This window comes from Xyrauchen texanus, chromosome 10, assembly GCF_025860055.1.
Source record: "Xyrauchen texanus isolate HMW12.3.18 chromosome 10, RBS_HiC_50CHRs, whole genome shotgun sequence".
In the NCBI taxonomy this organism is placed as follows: domain Eukaryota; kingdom Metazoa; phylum Chordata; class Actinopteri; order Cypriniformes; family Catostomidae; genus Xyrauchen; species Xyrauchen texanus.
The window spans coordinates 24,833,328-24,847,533 of NC_068285.1; the positions used below are offsets into that span (position 1 = coordinate 24,833,328).

The window sequence follows — 14,206 nt, forward strand, 5'->3', positions numbered from 1 at the left end:
TTTATTTTCCTCAATTCTACAAACAATATCCCATAATGACAACGTGAAAGAAGTTTGTTTGAAATCTTTGCAAATTACAAAAAAAAAAAAAAAAAAAAAATCACATGTACATAAGTATCACAGCATTTGCCATGACACTCAAAATTGAGCTCAGGTGCATCCTGTTTTGACTGATCATCCTTGAGATGTTTCTACAACCTGATTGGAGTCCACCTGTGGTAAATTCAGTAGATTGGACATGATTAGGAAAGGCACACACCTGTATAGGTCCCACAGTTAACAGTGTTTGTCAGAGCACAAACAAAGACATTAAGTCCAAGGAATTGTCTGTAGACCTCCGAGACAGGATTGCATTGAGGCACAGATCTGGGGAAGGGTACAAAAAAAAACTAAAAAAAACTAAAAAAAAAACTCTGCAGCATTGAGGGTCCCAATGAGCACAGTGGCCTCCATAATCCGTAAATGGAAGTTTGGAACCACCAGGACTCTTCCTAGAGCTGGCCGCCCAGCCAAACTGAGCAATCGAAGGGCCTTAGTCAGGGAGGTGACCAAGATCCCAATGGTCCCTCTGACAGAGCTCCAGCGTTTCTCTGTGGAGAGAGGAGAACCTTCCAGAAGAACAACCATCTCTGCAGCACTCCACCAATTAGGCCTGTATGGTAGAGTGGCCAGACGGAAGCCACTCCTCAGCAAAAGGCACCTGAAGGACTCTCAGACCATGAGAAACAAAATTCTCTGGTCTGATGAAACAAATATTGAACTCTTTGGCCTCATGTATGGAGGAAACCAGGCACCACTCATCACCTGGCCAATACCATCCCTACAGTGTGGCAGCATCATGCTGTGGGGATGTTTTTCAGTGGCAGGAACTGGGAGACTAGTCAGGATTGAGGGGAAAGATGAATGCAGCAATGTACAGAGACATCCTTGATGAAAACCTGCTCCAGAGCGCTCTGGATTGCAGACTGGGGCGAAGTTTCACCTTCCAACAGGACAACGACCCTAAGCACACAGCTAAGATAACAGAGTGGCTACGGGACAACTCTGTGAATGTCCCTGAGTGGCCCAGCCAGAGCCCAGACTTAAACATCTCTGGAGAGATCTGAAAATGGCTGTGCACCGATGCACCCCATACATCCTGATGGATCTTGAGAGGTCCTGCAAAGAAGAATGGGAGAAACTGCCGAAAAATAGGTGTACAAAGCTTGTAGCATCATACTCAAAAAATACTTGAGGCTGTAATTGGTGCCAAAGATGCTTCAACAAAGTATTGTGCGAAGGCTGTGAATTCTTATGTACATGTGATTTTTTTAGTTTTTTATTTGTAATAAATTTGCAAAGATTTCAAACAAACTTCTTTCACATTGTCATTATGAATATAATACATTTTGGAATAAGGTATGTATGAGTGGTGGTGGTGTAGTGGTCCAAGCACATAACTGGTAATCTGGTAATCAGAAGGATGCTGGTTCAAGCCCCACAGCCACCACCATTGTGTCCTTTAGCAAGGCACTTAACTCCAAGTTGCTCCGGGGGGGATTGTCCCTGTAAGAAGGGCTCTGTAAGTCGCTTTGGATAAAAGTGTCTGCCAAATGCATAAATGTAAATGTATGCACTGCAAATGCCCAGTGTCTCTTTTCTTCCCATATAGGGATGTCAATTTTTAAACATTTTCATAATCGATCAATGTGGAAATTAACGATCAATTTAATAAATTAATCGTTATTGTAAATACCGCAAAACGCACATGAAGGACTCCATATAATATGTGCATGCAGCCAACTGTATTGTTAAAATATAAATACACTTAAGAAAAGCAAGTATTAGCATTTCCCTCTTAAAATATTCATGTTTAGTACGAATTTGAGTTTAATTATTGTTAAAAAAAAGTTGTGACCCACGTTGTGGGTCGTGGGATATTTCGGACCTTTGGACTTATTTTTCTATTTGAAATTAAGTCAAATTATAACATGCTGCATAAACAAAGTACTTAATATACAATTTCTAATGTAATGGGAAAATTGACGTAATTTAATTTTTAGACATTTCCGTGAAACAAAGAATTGTGGGTTGTGAGACTTCAGACAGGTCTCCTAAGCAACCAAATTGGCCCGGTTGCTAGGGAGGGTGGAGTGATGGGGTAACATCTTCGTGGTCGCTATAATGTGGTTCACTATCGGTGGGGCCCGTGGCGAGTTGTGCGTGGATACCGCGGTGGTTGATGGTCTCAGACACGGAGGTAACTCAAGGACTTTGAATGCATTGGGAATTGGGCATTCCAAATTGGGGAGGAAAAGGGGAGAAAAATCACACAAAAAAAGAAAGGTTACAGGGGACTGTTGAGGAGAGACTCAACAGTTGAGTCTGCTGAAATTGTGTGAGGTTGGTTTATTACATCTGTTAAAACGAGATATGTGCAGATTTGCAGACAGTATATGATAGTTTTATTGACAAGACAGTTAAAAGTTACATGTAGGGATGTCACGATGTGAATTTTTGATGGTACGATTATTGTCTGATAAAAAAAATCAAAAAACAAAAATCACGATTATCTGCAAATGTACCTATTATGCAACAATAAAAACCTCCACAAACAAATCACAACTTTTATTGCAGCGTTCGTTAGGATATGCAGTTAACATATATATTCCTACTTTTAACTGAAAACAAGTAGGTAAAATACTTGTATTTAAGTTTTTTATAATTTTCTCTATCTGCCCTCTTACACCAAAATGTACTGTACCTTTTCAACAAAAATGTATACCCTTTCAATAAATTCAAATAAATGTATATATAAATTAAAAATAACAAAATAAATAACTATAACTTAAACCATACATTTAAAATAAAACGGTGTCAGGCTAGGAGAACCTTCTTTCTTTGCGTAATCTAACGATCGGCCGGATAATCAAAGAACATTTACGCTCACTGAAATCTTATTCAAGTAGGAAAAACTATTTGGAGGCATCGCATACACATTTTTTCATTTTAGATACACAAAATGCCCCTAAATAGCTCATTTAATTCGCTTCTTCGGCGGATACAACTCCGGGAGATTGCGTTGTTCCACCATGTTTTCATTTTGAGAGTTTCACGTGCACTGAAAGTTCACCTAGACAATCGCCTCGTGAACTCCGTTACCATAGTAACAGCCTCACAGACCAGCCAGGCAGAGGGCAGGACACACGCACGGCGCAAGCAATTAGACCCACACCGAATGACACATTTTCAGTCCATTTAAAAAAATATATATATATAAAAATAGACATTAGACAACATGGTTTTTTTCCTGGTTTTTGGTCGTGACGTGAAATCTGGTCATCCCTTGTTACAGGGAACTGCTGAGGAGAGAGAGGGAAAATGAAACAGATGAGCACTTTAACATTATGAGCTCTAACGCGTCTGCTGCGGCTCTGATATGTGGACCTTTTAAATTAGATTATGTTGCACACTGTTCTTTTTCTGTAGTAACACTATGGCACATACCAACAAAACGAACTGTGACTGGTCGTTACATGTCTCAATCGCTTCACATGAAAGCAGGCGATTCTCAGAGGCCTCAAGAAACAAATCGGCCAAAGGGGAAAATTTCTCAGCTGATGGCAATTACTAAAACAGTCAGAATGTCAGCCGATCTATCGCAGAGGCAGATAAATCGGTCGACCATTAGACATAACGGCACATGTAAAGACGGAGTATACTGTACAGAGTAGTCGAATATTGAAGGCATCTAAAACGCCCTCCTGAGATAGATTGAATGATCGCATTGCTATCCGTTTTGGAGGGCATTTACACACACTTTTGCAATGGTCGCTATCTGATCAGTAAAACACATAAAAGTAACCAGGTTTAAATAACCCTGTACATCACAATATTATTCTTGCCTACTTTCATGTGCAACTGTGCAAGTTTCCAGTTGGAATAACCACTCTTTGTATATACACATTCTTCAAGAATCAACATAAGAGGCCTGTCATGTTGTTTCTTGCTGCTGTTTATCCAGCAAAAGCATCAGGGAGGCCCTCTAATTAAACTTCACAGGAAGTCATTCATCTGGGCTGATTGTTTTTGCGTGGGGTTTAATAAGCCTAGCAGGAGGCCCGCAGAATGCAGCCTACCCCATTCAGGTGTTAAAAAGACCAGCATACAAACATACACGCAATGCATTACGGTCGACAGAAACAGTCCGTCTCTTCACCTTCTCATGGTGCTCAACTAAGATCACAAATAAAATGGTGGAGAATAATTAATCTGCAATTGACAGAACTGAATGGAGAAGTGAAGAAGTCAAAGGTCCCCATGCAACCGAAGACCCCCAAAGGGGTAGGACAGGCCTACTAGGGCCTGTCCTACTAGGCCTGTCCTAAAATATGGCAAAAAAAAGAAAATGTTATCTTGATTTTGATCAAACTTATGGATGATTCATGATTCGATTTTTTCAACTTTTATATGTACTCTAACATAATTCAAATTGTATGTACTTTATTAGAATGTAAGGCAACCTGGTTAAAAAAAATCAAGTTCTTTTCATTATAGGAAACAAAAGTGTGCAAGAAAAATTTACAAATGCACCAACCATTAATAATTATCAATCTACCTGAATCATCATGGCAAGAGCTGCGGATGTTTGATTCTCCCATATATAGCCTCAATGATTTGAAATGAAGTGCAATAATGGTCATGTAAATTATGTTTTTTTATGGGTAAAAAGAAAAGAGACCGTTAATCAACATACAAATGCCAGGTCAGTTATGGTCTTAAGCCATTGTATACCTGCATGATGGACGAAGCTGAGCTACAATCACACTGTGTACTAGGGCTGATTAGTCAATGTTATCGACAACATAGACAAAAAAAAGTGTCGACAAAAATTTTGTTGTCGAAGTCGTTTGATCTCATTTAACATAACATGAGATCACATTAAACCAATGATGCTGCGTAAGAGAAGCACTGCAATTCGCACCTGACTGAGGAGAGGAAGAATTACACAGCTCACAGTCCAGATGAACTCAAAATGTTCACAGCTTTACTAAGTAAATACAGAAGCACTCTCTCGTTGTGGAATAAGTGGAGCTGGAGCAAACTTGCATGTCGAGAGCCTTTAAAGGAAACATCCCAGAGTTACATCTTAAATGCAGTTATATTTAATGCTTTATAGATTAATTAAAATTAAAATAATTTAAGTAGATCATGTAAATATCTACAAACTTCAAATCTGGCATTTCTATGTGCAGTCAGCTCCTCTTTGATGAATTGTGCATAGTGTAAATACATAAAGGGGAGAGACTGAAACAGCAACCGGCTGATGCAATCTCTGTCGCGGGGATGCTCATCCCTCGAGCGTGCACGCTTAATGCAGCTAGATTATAACGTGATTGCTCACGACTTACTGAATCATAATATATGTAACTGTGCATTTCATATCATGAAGAAAATTGGCAATATGCAGCTTTAATAAGATTTTACTTATAATTCATTATTAATAATTTATTTATTAATAATAAGAGTTTGTTTTTGTGAGTTAAAGATGTGAAGAGAAAGGTGAACAAAATACATTTTTGATTTGTTTTGGCTTGTTTTCAAATAAAAATATCTAAAAAAAAAAAAACATACATTTTCTTTAGCAGCTGTACTGCTGAAAAAATATTTTTATCTGAAATGTTGAATATAATATTAAAAATAAAATTATTTTAAAATATCTAAAAATCCTTAAAGAAAATATGCATGCACCTGAGAAGCAGCATATAAGATATTTAGACTTGCTTTTAGAGAATAGATCTTGAATACAAGTACATTTTGTCTTAACTGCACTCGCATAAATATAAAAATACACTTGCATACAAAATACTCTTATATTTAAGATACATTCTCTGATAGCAAGTCTTAAAGTCAAGTAAGTGTATCTTTTTTTTTTTTAAAGGATTTTTAGACTATTTTAAATGGAAAACAAGACAAAAACACTTGATAACTATATAATTGTTTGCAGTGAATTTCTTTACTGAATGAAACTTAATAAAAGTTATTTTCCCTTTAATTCAGTGAATGTCATTAGGAGGTATTTTTAAAAGATGATTTTGTCCTCTTTGTTAGAAAGCACATTTACAGCCTATTAAGTCGGGCACAAGCTGAATAATCGGTTAAGACCTAATGATTAATCATTGCAATAAATCGTTGGATAGTCAAATAATCGTTCTACTATCTAAAAATGTAAATTGTTAGATTAATAGACAAAATAATCAGTTGCAGCCCTACTGTGTCTCCATGTTGTTCACCCGTCACATTCAAAGCTGATCAAATTAGGAGTGGCATTAAGACAAGCGCTATGAATGATTTATCTCTTCCTTTTTCAGCCTTTGGTGGATTTAAAACTATAACTTTTGCAATATTTTTTGCAAAATCTCGATTTAAAAGTTTTTAAAATATTGTGCCAAAACGCAAATTGGAACTAATTCGAAAAATCTGAAAAACCACCCAGCCCTAAGCTCTACTTCTAAAAACAGCATAGTATAGGACTATTTGCAGAATCTGTTTGACGACTTTGAGAGGAATAACTATTCTCAAATTAAACTTGAATTTGACACCTAGAGTAGCCTATACTGGTTTCCAAATTGTTTATTATAGCTTAACTGTACTCATTTGATTCACTATTAGTGAAAATGGACAGAGTGGTTTGAAGTCCAAAAAGGCACAGAAACAGTTTGACTACATTATGCTTAATTGATACTAGTCTTCATTTGCTGCTCTAGATTTATTGCTTCACAAGCATTCATTAACATCATACATATCAATTATGTACCAGCAACTGACAAGACTTTTCCCCTCAAAGGATTTTCATTGAGGATTTTTCTGATTAAGAAGTAATTACATTGATTTCATTTTTCTCAAAACATAAGGCATTCAGGTCTTATTTTTTAAATAACTATGGGCCATGAAAAGAGCACTGATTTTAACGTATAATCAATGTGATCCGCTCTTAACAGCCAATGAGAAGAGAATGCTGCCAGTCTTGGTATACAAACTGATCAATTATCAAAGACAAATAAGAAATAACTAGTATGAACATCACTTGAACACAAATTTAACCAAAAGGAAATAGTTGAAAACTTCAGATAACATTCCTATGAGTATTTGAGGGGGTAATACATTTTACAATGATGTCAATGGGAAGGTCTGAGGTAATGATGTTGTCATCACTCTGCTTTATAAAGCCAAAAGACGTGGTCATATTGTTTCCTAGACCAATAAGTCTTATCTTTGAAAGAGTGAACAGCAGCCCCTAGCCTCCCCAAGAGCCAATGAATCAAACTTTTTGGACCGGACAGTTCGGTCCGGAGGGTCTTTTTTTTTAAACCCACTATCACATAATGAGCCATTCTGACTGGCTTTAAAACAACAGCGTAGGTACTGAAGGTGCGTTGAAGGTTAAGAGATCAATGGGAGGACATGCGAGTGTCAGTGCCGACCTCTTGTGTCTCGGAACTGTCGCAGTGAGGGTTCACTTTACAAAAGTAGGACAACTTGGGTCTACATCATTTTGCACTGCCGTAAATCTCACATTGTATGTTTACAGAGCAAGTCATCTTATTGTGTCTACACAAAACCTTTGACAAGGGGGGACTGCTGTGCTAATTCTAAACACTACCATCTCTGACCATTCAGCAGGCCTGAAACTCAGCCAACTTGACTACTCTTTCTGATCCAAGAGTTAATATCCAGTTCTAAACGTGATTTCCACTTCAAATATCTCTTTCAGCTTTCAATGGCAAAGTGTGAACTGGTCTTTCAGACAATCCACATTTGAACAGAGGAGCCAGTGAAATGTTAAGGAACTGTTCAACAGTCTTGTATTTAGGTATAATGTCAATAGCTATTTAGTCCTTAAAAATCATTCTGTCATCATTTACTCACCTTCATGTTATTTCAAGCCCATATGACTTTCTAATATGAAACACAAAAAGAGATGTTAGCCAGAATGCTGGCCCCAGTCATTGCATCTATATTTCTTTACAATGAAAGTGAATGGTGACTGAGGCTGTCAGTCCCTTACATTTTGTTTCATTTACGTAAAAATAAAAGTCAACTTGGATTTAGTTAAATGAGAGTGAGTAAACATGACAATTTTCATCTTTTCATTAAAAAATAGGACCTAGACTTATAGTGGTGTATTTAGCATAAGAATATCAATGGTGTGGTGAAGCACTTGTGGCACTATAAGATCTGGAGTGATGCAGGTATAAGCAGTACTTGAACAGGTACTTCTAAACTGTGACAGATCTATGATGAAATCTCCATTGATAACTTGAGCTCAGAGTCTTTACTCAGCTCCATCTTATCACTTGGCACCACACTTCACAGGTTTTGTAGACTTAACGAGACCAGACAGTCACTAGCAATAAGGTGCTCATGCACCATGGAAATTAAAGAGAACAAACTGCATAAGATCCTTTCACAAGCGATTGCCATAAGCTTGACGAATAGCCTAAAAAAGGTAGAAAAATAAATACCACACTGCCAAGTATCTTCCGCCTGAGGGAGAGGAGGGAGGGAACAGTCCACACAAAATGTCTTTGAGCAAAACAGTCAATAAGAACATTGTTTGGACCCCTCTTGAGGATGTAATACTAGTGAGGTGCCCCTGCAGCAGCCTTTTTCAAAAATTAGCAGAAAGCAGTCCAATTGGCCCTTATCAGATGTGTCACTTGCTAAAAAATATTTAGTTGTAAGTTCTGTTTACACAAATTTCTACATGAGACATTAGTATGATTGAACAGGGTCATTCCACAAGACGTATATGTTCCATGACTTCTGATCACAGTGGGTGGAGAGCCTTTTCTCTGACACTTTTACATACTATACAACATATTGCATAGGAGTACAAAAGTAGTTGTGTGAGATTCTTAAGTAAATCATTGCATTTAAAGTAATATTCCAGGTTCAATACAAGTTAAGCTTAATCCATGCTTGTGGCACGATATTGATTATCACAAAAATGTATTTCGACTTGCCCGTCCCATAAAAAAAAAAAAAAAGGGTTACAGTGAGACACTTACAATGGAAGTGAATGGGGCCAATTTGTAAATGTTTAAGTATTCAATGTTTCAAAAGTATAGCCACAAGATGTAAACAATAAGCAGACTAGATATTAGTGTGATAAAATCAGGAAGTAAACTTTTCTGTGTAAAGTTATTTCCAAATTTACAACTTTGTTACCATAACGACATAATTCTGTAAACCCGAATGAGATTATTAAAAACGATAGTTTAAAAAAACTTCACAGCTTAAACAACACACAAGTTAAGAGAAGAATGAACTATTTTTGTGCCAATAACATTATGCCACAAATGTTGTTTACTGAGCGTAACTTGTATTGAACCCAGAATATTCCTTTAAAATTATAACTTTTTGGGTGGGTTGGCCACTGCACACCTTCAATTACTGTTTTTACTATTTAATTGGTTATTTATCATTGCTCTACTACCACACAGCACATCATATTACTGCGTTGTCCATTTGTTTATTTCATATTATGCACTACACCTTTGGAGTTAATTTACTGTTCTTCATATGCATTCGATTTTATATTTTTTCATTTAGATTTTTACTCTATACTTTATATTACCTTTGTGTTTCCATTCTTCATCTGCATCTTGTTTTTGCCCGATTGTCAAAATTGTCATTGTTCTGCAATCTGAGCCTCATCCCAAGCATTTCAATGCTCAGTAAACGGTATGAGATGTGCAAATTATAAAACTACTTGACTTGATTGTTGAAATTTGTTCATATAGTGGAAAGATGTAGGACGTTGAAATCTGTGGCAAGTACATTTTTTTTACTTAAAATGCTTTCAAACTAACTTTGAATGTGATGCGTTGTACACAATAGATAAAATAATGTGTCAAAGAATGAAGGGGGAAAAAATTAAGGATCTCTCCATAAACTTCTATTATTTGGCTCCTAAAAGCATATTATAAATCCTTGAGGGGTCCAATCTCTGCAAATCAGACTACTATAGTAAGCCGCTGACTATACAAAGCCTATAAATTAAGCACTGTCTCACTTTGGACGTGTCTGTAGAGCACGAATAACAAACTGCATATATATATCATTGATCAGAGTTTCTTTCTAAACGTCATCTCCCCCCAGATTATCAGTGACTCCCTGTTGGCTTGGATCAATACCTGCATTCACGCTGGAATTAGATTTCACTCTCACGTCTGTCAAGTGTTGGGCAGCCATTTGCGTGCATATGAAGCAAGTTGAGAGAACGTCCTCACTTACGTAAATGGCTGATGCATTTCGAGATTTTTTTCTTTTTTTCTAATTATACAGTCATAAAGGCTCACCGTGCACCACCGTGTGTCCTCAACACAATTCTGAGAAAATCCGTTCCCCCAAAACAGACACTAAACAGCACGTTTGAGCTGATATTGTTTGAAAATATCCCGTAGATTGATTTAGATGGCGCAGTACGAGTGAATTTGTTATTATCTTTCATTGTCTCTGAGCCGCTGCTACTGTAGCCACAGCCGGGAGAACGCGAGGCTTTCTCCGCCAATCTGGGTTAACCCCTAGAGACGCCAGATGAAACAATGAAACCCATTTCACACAAATAAACCACCAAACTTCTTAAAGTTGCTTCCTAAACATAACGACTTTTCCGAAGAAAAGTGAGCCGCTCGGTTTACGACGCGCACCAGAGCAATCCCGAGATAATTTTAATAATATTAGCCAGCCACTTTGAACTGCTGCATGTTAGAAACGATTTGCTTTCCACGCAAATGCTGCTATGCTATTGTCTGGCTCCTCAAAAGCGTGCGTCGGTGATCGCTTTTACTCGTTTACCCCATTCGGTTGCATCAACTGACGCATCATTCGTGCTTGTAAATCATTTCGCGTGTAAATTCGAATCCGTTCCGATACCGGCTAGGCCTCATTCGAACCCCCGGACTCACCTGACTCGCCTTTCCCCTTCAGGTTCCTCTGGCTCCGGGTTTACTCTCCGATCCTGAAGCGCTGCTGTAGCTCCTCACAACCAGTCCCGGGCACCGGCAGGCAACAAAAAAGCGCTGATTGGGCCTCGGCGAGCGCTCATCCCCTTGGTCTCTGCCCAGACATACGGGTTATTGGTCGGCGGCTGTGTCGGAGACGCGCCCTTATTAAGGTGTATGTTGTTGTCTGTGTCTGGAGGGGAGGGGACAAGAAGCTCTGAAATGATGTGAACTAAATGGGTTGTTATGCAGCGCGTCGTGTCGGCAGCACAAGGAGAACTTACTACTACACTGACAGATAAATTGTGGACAGCCATATTAACTCCCTCCTCAGGTCTTCAGGGGCGATTGACTGGAGCATTTTGAGGAACATCGTGATCTGAAACCGTCGCGAGGGTTTTGACATTCTTCGATCGTGCCTAAAACTTACAGAACACCAAAACAGACAGTATTTTTTACAGTATCAGATATGTGATTTTTTTTATTTTATTTCAGGCCGCATAGGTGGACAAGAGTGATTCCTGCGAAATTTGATATGCTATTGCCTGACTCGGTAATTGTTAGAAAATTCGTATTCATAATAATTACAAGATGCGCATTTAAAGGAGATATCCGAATCTGCTCAATTGTTTTCGGTAGCATGACATACCTCATTTGGAGTGCATATCAAAAATACTGCAGTTGTTAAGTCTTTTTGTCTTTCCCCCTTTCGTTTCCTTGCTTATATTTATTATTTCTTACACGACAACTGATCGGGCAGTGACACACAGAACAATACGATTCTCCCTTGACCTACTTACACCAGAAAATCGGCATGCAGGTGAAAAACGCTGTGTTCCTTAATATATAATTGACGGTTGTCGTTAGCAAGTACACCCGCAGGAATATAAGATTCAGTCAGATTATTTCTACATGCAGTGTTTATTTGGTTTCGGTTTTTTTTTCACTCATCGGTTATACCGAGTGTTGTTTACAGTGACGGGTTTTATACTGTATGTATCTCGCTCGACAAATACTGTTACTGTACAGTACTGTACTGGGGTCTACGGGACCGAAACGGCTTTGTCCCGTCAGTCGCATGGGAAGCTGTTCTATGGTTAACTGGAGCTGTCTTTTTAGAAGAAGACTGACCTGACAAATCGCGACATTTGTCCACCATAAAACCGCTAAGCGTTTTATCTGAACATGATCTATCTATGCATTGATCTTTTATTGTTTGTCAACACTGGAATCGGGACCTCTAGCGGTGGTTTGTGCTGCTTACGGTAGATTTGAAACGCTCTAAGTAGCTGAGTGTGTCACTGCAACATGGGGTCACATGATGCATTAATAACTTTACTGTGTGCACCTAGGGTGTGAGCTACTTTGTGTAGCATTACATCACAGGCTTACTTTGATACACAAACTTATTTTGAGTTGTATGTATACGGTACAATGAGGCTAAAGGCCATCAGGGGCGAAAGGCACTTTTGATTCTATTCTCTCAAAACAATAAACAGCAACAATAATAATACAAAATACACCAGTACTTTTCTTAATACCTGTCTGTCACTATGCACTAAAATATTCCTGATTCCATGAGATCTTTTTGACAATGCATAACGTTTGATTTTCAATGTAATTTGTTCTAATTTTTAATAATTGTTTAAATGTTGCAATTTTATGTAGGATAATCCCTGAAAATTTCAATTTAATAATAATTGATTTTGATACAGAACACTTATTTGTCATTTTCATTGTTGAGGTGATTAAATCAAAAGTTTTTCAATAACTGTCAAATAGGTGAAAGGACAATATATAAGGATAAAAAATGGGGGGGGGGGGTTCTCAAATGGGGGAATAGTTCAGAGTGGGCTCACAATGTCTTATCCAATCACAATGGAGATTCATTTGTTTAGAAAACTGAATATGGGATAAAATGCCATATGTGACTGTTAATAACAGAAAAAGGTTAACACTTTTCTGAAGCGGTCATTTTGAATGAGCATTATCTTAATTTGTTACTCAAAAAAACATCTTGCTGTCTCAAAAGTATTTGTGACAGCACCTAAGGTGACACGTCTTGCCCTATAACTATTGTCCCTATACTTACATGATTTCACTATAACCGCCATACCTATTAAAGGCTCCCTTGCCACCTTTTGTGACCAGAAAAAAGCATATTGTCCTTAACCTGTGCCTATAGCCCCATTGTACGCTACAATACTTATAGACTAATTCATATGTAGGCCTATAGAAATTAAGAAAAATCTAACAAATGTTTTCAATACTGAAACGTTCACCAATTAAGAGTTGCCTTCTCCCCAAAAGAAAAACTTCTCAATGAGTCATGCGTTCATTTTAAAATAACCTATAATTAGAAGAAGTTTCTTATTTGTGCTAACAAAATACTTCTTGTTCTCCATTCTCGGCAAAGAAGGAAAAAACACTGCACAACTTTACCCATATGGATTCTAGATTGCCCTTTAAGTCCAGACAGAACTGAAATGTTATGAATGACACAGAAGTGAGTGGTTCAGTGTTAAAACAGAGTATGTGACAAGCATTTTCCCATGCAGCAATATATTTTATTTTAGTTATTTTGAGTCAGATGATGGCTTAACTTCCTTTGTGCTTCTCAAATCAGGTTATGTGTAATTCATTTCAATTAGGAGAGCTTGTTGGATTTAAGAATACAGATTAGAGCTAAATAATGCATGCAGTGCTTATCCAGAATTCTCTTCACAGATAGGCCATTTGCATGGTAGTCCAATGAACACTCACATTCACTTTATGAAATACGAACAACCAAAGTTTTTGTTGGTTAGGGGACAGAAGCCAAATTCCTGTTCTTTTCCCTCCTTCTCTCTCTCTCTCTCTCTCTCTCTCGCTCTCTCTCACATACAAACACACACATACACACACACACTCACACACACACACACACACACACACTATGTTGGTGCAGCTATCATTATGTGGACTCTTCATAGACATAATGATTTTTATACTTTACGAACTATAGATTCTATCACCTAACCCTCACAAAAACGTTCTGCATTTTTACATAAAAAACCATATTTTAGTGTGTTTTTTAATCGATTTGAATTATTGAATTATTATACACCATAAACCACATTTATAGCATTATACCCTTGTAATTACCAGTTTGTAACCTAAAATGTTTTCCTCGTAAACCATCCAAACCTACACACACACACACACACACACACACACAC

At 37.7% G+C, this 14,206-nt stretch overlaps 1 protein-coding gene across 2 annotated transcripts in view; it reads right to left on the reverse strand.

Annotated features, from left to right (window-relative positions):
• LOC127650848 (transcriptional repressor p66-beta-like) overlaps window positions 1-11,805 on the reverse strand; it is an 85,519-nt gene extending 73,714 nt beyond the window's left edge. Inside the window, exon 1 of one of the 2 annotated variants that reach the window (XM_052136485.1) lies at window positions 11,789-11,805. The gene's annotated coding sequence lies outside the window, so the exon portion shown is untranslated. Of the gene's footprint in view, window positions 1-10,952; window positions 11,167-11,788 lie in introns of those variants that run through there. The other variant, XM_052136484.1, reaches the window with a different exon arrangement.
• Window positions 11,806-14,206: the final 2,401 nt, after the last annotated feature.